Genomic DNA, 11,772 nt, shown 5'->3' on the forward strand with positions numbered 1-11,772 from the left:
TCCATACCTCCAGAGCTCCAGAGCTCCATAGCACCAGAGCTCCATAGCTCCATAGCACCAGAGCTCCATAGCACCAGAGCTCCATAGCTCCATAGCACCAGAGCTCCATAGCTCCATAGCACCAGAGCTCCATAGCTCCATAGCACCAGAGCTCCATAGCTCCATAGCTCCATAGCACCAGAGCTCCATAGCTCCATAGCACCAGAGCTCCATAGCTCCATAGCACCAGAGCTCCATAGCTCCATAGCACCAGAGCTCCATAGCTCCATAGCACCAGAGCTCCATAGCTCCATAGCTCCAGCCTGGGTGGCTGGTGGCTCCATAGCTCCATACTTCCATAGCTCCAGTCAGAGAGTGTGCTAAAATTGCACTAAGTGCGAAAGCCCATTCATTTACAACGGCGTGTCCACAAGGCGGCGACATTTCCCCGTTACCGGTGGCTGCGCGGCGGGTGAGTGACAGAGCTTATCCGAGCGGCTGGAACTCTGCGCCGGCGTGGTCGAGCGTGAGGCCTCGGCCCTTTGGCTGCCTGGTACCTAAAACACTTCCATTGATCCAGCCACGGAGGGTGCTGGCTGGTGGCTCCATAGCTCCATACCTCCAGAGCTCCAGAGCTCCATAGCACCAGAGCTCCATAGCTCCATAGCACCAGAGCTCCATAGCACCAGAGCTCCATAGCTCCATAGCACCAGAGCTCCATAGCTCCATAGCACCAGAGCTCCATAGCTCCATAGCACCAGAGCTCCATAGCTCCATAGCTCCATAGCACCAGAGCTCCATAGCTCCATAGCACCAGAGCTCCATAGCTCCATAGCACCAGAGCTCCATAGCTCCATAGCACCAGAGCTCCATAGCTCCATAGCACCAGAGCTCCATAGCTCCATAGCACCAGAGCTCCATAGCTCCATAGCACCAGAGCTCCATAGCTCCATAGCACCAGAGCTCCATAGCTCCATAGCACCAGAGCTCCATAGCTCCATAGCACCAGAGCTCCATAGCTCCATAGCACCAGAGCTCCATAGCTCCATAGCTCCAGCCTGGGTGGCTGGTGGCTCCATAGCTCCATACTTCCATAGCTCCAGTCAGAGAGTGTGCTAAAATTGCACTAAGTGCGAAAGCCCATTCATTTACAACGGCGTGTCCACAAGGCGGCGACATTTCCCCGTTACCGGTGGCTGCGCGGCGGGTGAGTGACAGAGCTTATCCGAGCGGCTGGAACTCTGCGCCGGCGTGGTCGAGCGTGAGGCCTCGGCCCTTTGGCTGCCTGGTACCTAAAACACTTCCATTGATCCAGCCACGGAGGGTGCTGGCTGGTGGCTCCATAGCTCCATACCTCCAGAGCTCCAGAGCTCCATAGCACCAGAGCTCCATAGCTCCATAGCACCAGAGCTCCATAGCACCAGAGCTCCATAGCTCCATAGCACCAGAGCTCCATAGCTCCATAGCACCAGAGCTCCATAGCTCCATAGCACCAGAGCTCCATAGCTCCATAGCTCCATAGCACCAGAGCTCCATAGCTCCATAGCACCAGAGCTCCATAGCTCCATAGCACCAGAGCTCCATAGCTCCATAGCACCAGAGCTCCATAGCTCCATAGCACCAGAGCTCCATAGCTCCATAGCTCCAGCCTGGGTGGCTGGTGGCTCCATAGCTCCATACTTCCATAGCTCCAGTCAGAGAGTGTGCTAAAATTGCACTAAGTGCGAAAGCCCATTCATTTACAACGGCGTGTCCACAAGGCGGCGACATTTCCCCGTTACCGGTGGCTGCGCGGCGGGTGAGTGACAGAGCTTATCCGAGCGGCTGGAACTCTGCGCCGGCGTGGTCGAGCGTGAGGCCTCGGCCCTTTGGCTGCCTGGTACCTAAAACACTTCCATTGATCCAGCCACGGAGGGTGCTGGCTGGTGGCTCCATAGCTCCATACCTCCAGAGCTCCAGAGCTCCATAGCACCAGAGCTCCATAGCTCCATAGCACCAGAGCTCCATAGCACCAGAGCTCCATAGCTCCATAGCACCAGAGCTCCATAGCTCCATAGCACCAGAGCTCCATAGCTCCATAGCACCAGAGCTCCATAGCTCCATAGCTCCATAGCACCAGAGCTCCATAGCTCCATAGCACCAGAGCTCCATAGCTCCATAGCACCAGAGCTCCATAGCTCCATAGCACCAGAGCTCCATAGCTCCATAGCACCAGAGCTCCATAGCTCCATAGCACCAGAGCTCCATAGCTCCATAGCACCAGAGCTCCATAGCTCCATAGCACCAGAGCTCCATAGCTCCATAGCACCAGAGCTCCATAGCTCCATAGCACCAGAGCTCCATAGCTCCATAGCACCAGAGCTCCATAGCTCCATAGCTCCAGCCTGGGTGGCTGGTGGCTCCATAGCTCCATACTTCCATAGCTCCAGTCAGAGAGTGTGCTAAAATTGCACTAAGTGCGAAAGCCCATTCATTTACAACGGCGTGTCCACAAGGCGGCGACATTTCCCCGTTACCGGTGGCTGCGCGGCGGGTGAGTGACAGAGCTTATCCGAGCGGCTGGAACTCTGCGCCGGCGTGGTCGAGCGTGAGGCCTCGGCCCTTTGGCTGCCTGGTACCTAAAACACTTCCATTGATCCAGCCACGGAGGGTGCTGGCTGGTGGCTCCATAGCTCCATACCTCCAGAGCTCCAGAGCTCCATAGCACCAGAGCTCCATAGCTCCATAGCACCAGAGCTCCATAGCACCAGAGCTCCATAGCTCCATAGCACCAGAGCTCCATAGCTCCATAGCACCAGAGCTCCATAGCTCCATAGCACCAGAGCTCCATAGCTCCATAGCTCCATAGCACCAGAGCTCCATAGCTCCATAGCACCAGAGCTCCATAGCTCCATAGCACCAGAGCTCCATAGCTCCATAGCACCAGAGCTCCATAGCTCCATAGCACCAGAGCTCCATAGCTCCATAGCACCAGAGCTCCATAGCTCCATAGCACCAGAGCTCCATAGCTCCATAGCACCAGAGCTCCATAGCTCCATAGCACCAGAGCTCCATAGCTCCATAGCACCAGAGCTCCATAGCTCCATAGCACCAGAGCTCCATAGCTCCATAGCACCAGAGCTCCATAGCTCCATAGCACCAGAGCTCCATAGCTCCATAGCACCAGAGCTCCATAGCTCCATAGCACCAGAGCTCCATAGCTCCATAGCACCAGAGCTCCATAGCTCCATAGCACCAGAGCTCCATAGCTCCATAGCTCCAGCCTGGGTGGCTGGTGGCTCCATAGCTCCATACTTCCATAGCTCCAGTCAGAGAGTGTGCTAAAATTGCACTAAGTGCGAAAGCCCATTCATTTACAACGGCGTGTCCACAAGGCGGCGACATTTCCCCGTTACCGGTGGCTGCGCGGCGGGTGAGTGACAGAGCTTATCCGAGCGGCTGGAACTCTGCGCCGGCGTGGTCGAGCGTGAGGCCTCGGCCCTTTGGCTGCCTGGTACCTAAAACACTTCCATTGATCCAGCCACGGAGGGTGCTGGCTGGTGGCTCCATAGCTCCATACCTCCAGAGCTCCAGAGCTCCATAGCACCAGAGCTCCATAGCTCCATAGCACCAGAGCTCCATAGCACCAGAGCTCCATAGCTCCATAGCACCAGAGCTCCATAGCTCCATAGCACCAGAGCTCCATAGCTCCATAGCACCAGAGCTCCATAGCTCCATAGCTCCATAGCACCAGAGCTCCATAGCTCCATAGCACCAGAGCTCCATAGCTCCATAGCACCAGAGCTCCATAGCTCCATAGCACCAGAGCTCCATAGCTCCATAGCACCAGAGCTCCATAGCTCCATAGCACCAGAGCTCCATAGCTCCATAGCACCAGAGCTCCATAGCTCCATAGCACCAGAGCTCCATAGCTCCATAGCACCAGAGCTCCATAGCTCCATAGCACCAGAGCTCCATAGCTCCATAGCACCAGAGCTCCATAGCTCCATAGCACCAGAGCTCCATACTTCCATAGCACCAGTCACAGAGTTGGCGAAAATTGCACTAAGTGCGAAAGCCCATTCATTTACAACGGCGTGTCCACAAGGCGGCGACATTTCCCCGTTACCGGTGGCTGCGCGGCGGGAGAGTGGCAGAGCTCATCCGAGCGGCTGGAACTCTGCGCCGGCGTGGTCGAGCGGCTGGCCTCGGTAGTTGAGGTACCAGGGGTGGGGCGGGGAGCTCCAGGCGGGTCTTGTGAGAGAGTGAATCCGAGCGGCTGGAACTCTGCGCCGGCGTGGTCGAGCGGCTGGCCTCGGTAGTTGAGGTACCAGGGGTGGGCCGGGGAGCTCCAGGCGGGGCTTGTGAGAGAGTGAAGCCGAGCGGCTGGAACTCTGGGCCGGCGTGGTTGAGCCACGGAGGGTGCTGGCTGGTGGCTCCATAGCTCCAGAGCTCCAGAGCTCCATAGCTCCATACTTCCATAGCTCCATAACTCCATACTTCCATAGCTCCATACTTCCATAGCCCCAGAGCTCCATAGCTCCATACTTCCATAGCTCCAGAGCTCCATAGCTCCATACTTCCTTAGCTCCATAGCTCCAGAGCTCCATAGCTCCATAGCTCCATACTTCCATAGCTCCAGAGCTCCATGGCTCCATACTTCCATAGCTCCAGCCTGGCTGGCTGGTGGCTCCATAGCTCCATACATCCATAGCTCCATAGCTCCATACTTCCATAGCTCCAGAGCTCCATAGCTCCATAGCTCCATAGCTCCAGGGCTCCAGGGCTCCATAGCTCCATACCTCCAGAGCTCCATACCTCCAGAGCTCCAGAGCTCCATAGCACCAGAGCTCCATGGCTTCAGAGCTCCATAGCACCATAGCTCCATACCTCCAGAGCTCCAGGGCTCCATAGCTCCATAGCTCCATAGCTCCATAGCTCCATACCTCCAGAGCTCCATAGCACCAGAGCTCCATGGCTCCATAGCTCCAGCCTGGGTGGCTGGTGGCTCCATAGCTCCATACTTCCATAGCTCCAGTCAGAGAGTTGGCGAAAATTGCACTAAGTGCGAAAGCCCATTCATTTACAACGGCGTGTCCGCCAGGCGGCGACATTTCCCCGTTACCGGTGGCTGCGCGGCGGGTGAGTGACAGAGCTTATCCGAGCGGCTGGAACTCTGCGCCGGCGTGGTCGAGCGGCTGGCCTCGGTAGTTGAGGTACCAGGGGTGGGGCGGGGAGCTCCAGGCGGGTCTTGTGAGAGAGTGAAGCCGAGCGGCTGGAACTCTCGGCCGGCCTGGTCGAGCGGCTGGCCTCGGTAGTTGAGGTACCAGGGGCGGGCTGGGGAGCTCCAGGCGGGGCTTGTGAGAGAGTGAAGCCGAGCGGCTGGAACTCTGGGCCGGCCTGGTCGAGCGGCTGGCCTCGGTAGTTGAGGTACCAGGGGTGGGCTGGGGAGCTCCAGGCGGGGCTTGTGAGAGAGTGTAGCCGAGCGGCTGGAACTCTGGGCCGGCGTGGTTGAGCAGCATGCCCGCGGAGGTGGCTCTTCCATAGGCAGGGAGGGTGCTGGAGCTCCACACTTCCATAGGCAGGGAGGGTGCTGGAGCTCCACACTTCCATAGGCAGGGAGGGTGCTGGAGCTCCACACTTCCATAGGCAGGGAGGGTGCTGGAGCTCCACACTTCCATAGGCAGGGAGGGTGCTGGAGCTCCACACTTCCATAGGCAGGGAGGGTGCTGGAGCTCCACACTTCCATAGGCAGGGAGGGTGCTGGAGCTCCACACTTCCATAGGCAGGGAGGGTGCTGGAGCTCCACACTTCCATAGGCAGGGAGGGTGCTGGAGCTCCACACTTCCATAGGCAGGGAGGGTGCTGGAGCTCCACACTTCCATAGGCAGGGAGGGTGCTGGAGCTCCACACTTCCATAGGCAGGGAGGGTGCTGGAGCTCCACACTTCCATAGGCAGGGAGGGTGCTGGAGCTCCACACTTCCATAGGCAGGGAGGGTGCTGGAGCTCCACACTTCCATAGGCAGGGAGGGTGCTGGAGCTCCACACTTCCATAGGCAGGGAGGGTGCTGGAGCTCCACACTTCCATAGGCAGGGAGGGTGCTGGAGCTCCACACTTCCATAGGCAGGGAGGGTGCTGGAGCTCCACACTTCCATAGGCAGGGAGGGTGCTGGAGCTCCACACTTCCATAGGCAGGGAGGGTGCTGGAGCTCCACACTTCCATAGGCAGGGAGGGTGCTGGAGCTCCACACTTCCATAGGCAGGGAGGGTGCTGGAGCTCCACACTTCCATAGGCAGGGAGGGTGCTGGAGCTCCACACTTCCATAGGCAGGGAGGGTGCTGGAGCTCCACACTTCCATAGGCAGGGAGGGTGCTGGAGCTCCACACTTCCATAGGCAGGGAGGGTGCTGGAGCTCCACACTTCCATAGGCAGGGAGGGTGCTGGAGCTCCACACTTCCATAGGCAGGGAGGGTGCTGGAGCTCCACACTTCCATAGGCAGGGAGGGTGCTGGAGCTCCACACTTCCATAGGCAGGGAGGGTGCTGGAGCTCCACACTTCCATAGGCAGGGAGGGTGCTGGAGCTCCACACTTCCATAGGCAGGGAGGGTGCTGGAGCTCCACACTTCCATAGGCAGGGAGGGTGCTGGAGCTCCACACTTCCATAGGCAGGGAGGGTGCTGGAGCTCCACACTTCCATAGGCAGGGAGGGTGCTGGAGCTCCACACTTCCATAGGCAGGGAGGGTGCTGGAGCTCCACACTTCCATAGGCAGGGAGGGTGCTGGAGCTCCACACTTCCATAGGCAGGGAGGGTGCTGGAGCTCCACACTTCCATAGGCAGGGAGGGTGCTGGAGCTCCACACTTCCATAGGCAGGGAGGGTGCTGGAGCTCCACACTTCCATAGGCAGGGAGGGTGCTGGAGCTCCACACTTCCATAGGCAGGGAGGGTGCTGGAGCTCCACACTTCCATAGGCAGGGAGGGTGCTGGAGCTCCACACTTCCATAGGCAGGGAGGGTGCTGGAGCTCCACACTTCCATAGGCAGGGAGGGTGCTGGAGCTCCACACTTCCATAGGCAGGGAGGGTGCTGGAGCTCCACACTTCCATAGGCAGGGAGGGTGCTGGAGCTCCACACTTCCATAGGCAGGGAGGGTGCTGGAGCTCCACACTTCCATAGGCAGGGAGGGTGCTGGCACATCCACACTTCCAGCCACGGAGCATGCTGGCACTTCCACCTTGCTTGCTAAGTCGGCGTGATCTTGCCCAAAAAGTCCCTCCTCACCTCCAGCTGGAAGTGGAAAAAAATCCTCCACCTGCTTGGCCGAGGTTCTGGAAGCCAGCAGCTCGCAGAATGTTGCCAAAGTTTCACTGGAAGGAAAAGAAAAGAGAAGACCGAGTGCGCATTTCACCTACCGCCGAATGTCCACAAGAGGGAAGTGTCACTCCGTCGCAGAATCTGCGCCGACGCACTCGGCACCCTTCGAATTTATGGTGCCGGTGCGGGTGTTCTGGGTGCAAAAAGGCCGCCCAAGTGGTAGAAAAAAATCAGACTTCGTCTCTTAGGTCGAAATTAATGCCAAGTTTTGAAATGCACTGGCAGGGGTGGACCAGGGCCCGTTAGAAGTGCTTAGCCGAGGTCCTGGAAGCCTAACCCGGCGTGATCTTGTGCAAAAAGCCGCTGCTGAGCTCCAGCTGGAAGTGTAAAAAGAACCGGGCTGGATCAAAAAAAGAACCGGGCGGCCCTTTAAAATTGCTTAGCCGAGGTCCTGGAACCCTAACCCGGCGTGATCTTGTGCAAAAAGCCGCTGCTGAGCTCCAGCTGGAAGTGTAAAAAGAACCGGGCTGGTTCAAAAAAAGAACCGGGCGACCCGTTAGAAGTGCTTAGCCGAGGTCCTGGAAGCCTAACCCGGCGTGATCTTGTGCAAAAAGCCGCTGCTGAGCTCCAGCTGGAAGTGGAAAAAGAACCGGGCTGGATCAAAAAAGAACCGGGCGACCCGTTAAAATTGCTTAGCCGAGGTCCTGGAAGCCTAACACGGCGTGATCTTGTGCAAAAAGCCGCTCCCGAGCTCCAGCTGGAAGTGTAAAAAGAACCAGGCTGGATAAAAAAAAGAACCGGGCTGGATAAAAAAAAAGAACCGGGCGGCCCGTTAAAATTGCTTAGCCGAGGTCCTGGAAGCCTAACCCGGCGTGATCTTGTGCAAAAAGCCGCTCCCGAGCTCCAGCTGGAAGTGTAAAAAGAACCGGGCTGGATCAAAAAAGAACCGGGCGACCCGTTAAAATTGCTTAGCCGAGGTCCTGGAAGCCTAACACGGCGTGTTCTTGTGCAAAAAGCCGCTCCCAAGCTCCAGCTGGAAGTGTAAAAAGAACCGGGCTGGATAAAAAAAAGAACCGGGCTGGATCAAAAAAGAACCGGGCGACCCGTTAAAATTGCTTAGCCGAGGTCCTGGAAGCCTAACACGGCGTGATCTTGTGCAAAAAGCCGCTCCCGAGCTCCAGCTGGAAGTGTAAAAAGAACCGGGCTGGATAAAAAAAGAACCGGGCTGGATAAAAAAAAGAACCGGGCGACCCGTTAAAATTGCTTAGCCGAGGTCCTGGAAGCCTAACACGGCGTGTTCTTGTGCAAAAAGCCGCTCCCGAGCTCCAGCTGGAAGTGTAAAAAGAACCAGGCTGGATAAAAAAAAGAACCGGGCTGGATCAAAAAAGAACCGGGCGACCCGTTAAAATTGCTTAGCCGAGGTCCTGGAAGCCTAACACGGCGTGATCTTGTGCAAAAAGCCGCTCCCGAGCTCCAGCTGGAAGTGTAAAAAGAACCGGGCTGGATAAAAAAAGAACCGGGCTGGATAAAAAAAAGAACCGGGCGACCCGTTAAAATTGCTTAGCCGAGGTCCTGGAAGCCTAACACGGCGTGATCTTGTGCAAAAAGCCGCTCCCGAGCTCCAGCTGGAAGTGTAAAAAGAACCAGGCTGGATAAAAAAAAGAACCGGGCTGGATCAAAAAAGAACCGGGCGACCCGTTAAAATTGCTTAGCCGAGGTCCTGGAAGCCTAACACGGCGTGTTCTTGTGCAAAAAGCCGCTCCCGAGCTCCAGCTGGAAGTGTAAAAAGAACCAGGCTGGATAAAAAAAAGAACCGGGCTGGTTCAAAAAAGAACCGGGCAACCCGTTAAAATTGCTTAGCCGAGGTCCTGGAAGCCTAACACGGCGTGTTCTTGTGCAAAAAGCCGCTCCCGAGCTCCAGCTGGAAGTGTAAAAAGAACCAGGCTGGATAAAAAAAAGAACCGGGCTGGATCAAAAAAGAACCGGGCGACCCGTTAAAATTGCTTAGCCGAGGTCCTGGAAGCCTAACACGGCGTGATCTTGTGCAAAAAGCCGCTCCCGAGCTCCAGCTGGAAGTGTAAAAAGAACCGGGCTGGATAAAAAAAAGAACCGGGCTGGATAAAAAAAAGAACCGGGCGACCCGTTAAAATTGCTTAGCCGAGGTCCTGGAAGCCTAACACGGCGTGATCTTGTGCAAAAAGCCGCTCCCGAGCTCCAGCTGGAAGTGTAAAAAGAACCAGGCTGGATAAAAAAAAGAACCGGGCTGGATCAAAAAAGAACCGGGCGACCCGTTAAAATTGCTTAGCCGAGGTCCTGGAAGCCTAACACGGCGTGTTCTTGTGCAAAAAGCCGCTCCCGAGCTCCAGCTGGAAGTGTAAAAAGAACCAGGCTGGATAAAAAAAAGAACCGGGCTGGTTCAAAAAAGAACCGGGCAACCCGTTAAAATTGCTTAGCCGAGGTCCTGGAAGCCTAACACGGCGTGTTCTTGTGCAAAAAGCCGCTCCCGAGCTCCAGCTGGAAGTGTAAAAAGAACCAGGCTGGATAAAAAAAAGAACCGGGCTGGATCAAAAAAGAACCGGGCGACCCGTTAAAATTGCTTAGCCGAGGTCCTGGAAGCCTAACACGGCGTGATCTTGTGCAAAAAGCCGCTCCCGAGCTCCAGCTGGAAGTGTAAAAAGAACCGGGCTGGATAAAAAAAGAACCGGGCTGGATAAAAAAAAAGAACCGGGCGACCCGTTAAAATTGCTTAGCCGAGGTCCTGGAAGCCTAACACGGCGTGATCTTGTGCAAAAAGCCGCTCCCGAGCTCCAGCTGGAAGTGTAAAAAGAACCAGGCTGGATAAAAAAAAGAACCGGGCTGGATCAAAAAAGAACCGGGCGACCCGTTAAAATTGCTTAGCCGAGGTCCTGGAAGCCTAACACGGCGTGTTCTTGTGCAAAAAGCCGCTCCCGAGCTCCAGCTGGAAGTGTAAAAAGAACCAGGCTGGATAAAAAAAAGAACCGGGCTGGATCAAAAAAGAACCGGGCGACCCGTTAAAATTGCTTAGCCGAGGTCCTGGAAGCCTAACACGGCGTGTTCTTGTGCAAAAAGCCGCTCCCGAGCTCCAGCTGGAAGTGTAAAAAGAACCAGGCTGGATAAAAAAAAGAACCGGGCTGGATCAAAAAAGAACCGGGCGACCCGTTAAAATTGCTTAGCTGAGGTCCTGGAAGCCTAACACGGCGTGATCTTGTGCAAAAAGCCGCTCCCGAGCTCCAGCTGGAAGTGTAAAAAGAACCGGGCTGGATAAAAAAAAAGAACCGGGCTGGTTCAAAAAAGAACCGGGCAACCCGTTAAAATTGCTTAGCCGAGGTCCTGGAAGCCTAACCCGGCGTGATCTTGCCCGAAAGTCGGCCTCTATACTTCCATTTTAGGTACCAGGGGCTATTAGTGTACTTGGTCCCACTAGTCAGTGTACTCATCCAGTTACCCCCCGTTTTCCAAAACACCATCGGCACGTATAAGGGGGGGACTCTTGAGAGAGATGAGGTATATGGCAGCGCAACACCAATCCGCTCCGCGCTGGTTCCCATGTCGGCTACGGATGAATAAAACCAGCCTGTCCCCCCTGGAGCTCACGAGACACGGAATTTTTTCTAAGTGCCAACGGCTCTTCCGAGCAAACGTGTCCGCTCCGGCTGGTTCCCCCGTCGGCCTCGAATGACGAAAAATGCCGGTCTCCGCCCGGAGCTCATGACAAACGAAAAATTTTCTAAGTGCCAACGGCACTAGCGAGCGAATGTGTCCGCTCGGCGCTGGTTCCCGGGTCGAACCCGGAAGACGAAAAACGCCGCTCTCCGCCCGGAGCTCATGACAAACGAAAAATTTTCTAAGTGCCAACGGCACTAGCGAGCGAATGTGTCCGCTCGGCGCTGGTTCCCGGGTCGAACCCGGAAGACGAAAAACGCCGCTCTCCGCCCGGAGCTCATGACAAACGAAAAATTTTCTAAGTGCCAACGGCACTAGCGAGCGAATGTGTCCGCTCGGCGCTGGTTCCCGGGTCGAACCCGGAAGACGAAAAACGCCGCTCTCCGCCCGGAGCTCATGACAAACGAAAAATTTTCTAAGTGCCAACGGCACTAGCGAGCGAATGTGTCCGCTCGGCGCTGGTTCCCGGGTCGAACCCGGAAGACGAAAAACGCCGCTCTCCGCCCGGAGCTCATGACAAACGAAAAATTTTCTAAGTGCCAACGGCACTAGCGAGCGAATGTGTCCGCTCGGCGCTGGTTCCCGGGTCGAACCCGGAAGACGAAAAACGCCGCTCTCCGCCCGGAGCTCATGACAAACGAAAAATTTTCTAAGTGCCAACGGCACTAGCGAGCGAATGTGTCCGCTCGGCGCTGGTTCCCGGGTCGAACCCGGAAGACGAAAAACGCCGCTCTCCGCCCGGAGCTCATGACAAACGAAAAATTTTCTAAGTGCCAACGGCACTAGCGAGCGAATGTGTCCGCTCGGCGCTGG

This window comes from Syngnathus leptorhynchus, unplaced genomic scaffold, assembly GCF_054491065.1.
Source record: "Syngnathus leptorhynchus isolate UIUO unplaced genomic scaffold, UIUO_Slep HiC_scaffold_726, whole genome shotgun sequence".
NCBI classification, from domain to species: domain Eukaryota; kingdom Metazoa; phylum Chordata; class Actinopteri; order Syngnathiformes; family Syngnathidae; genus Syngnathus; species Syngnathus leptorhynchus.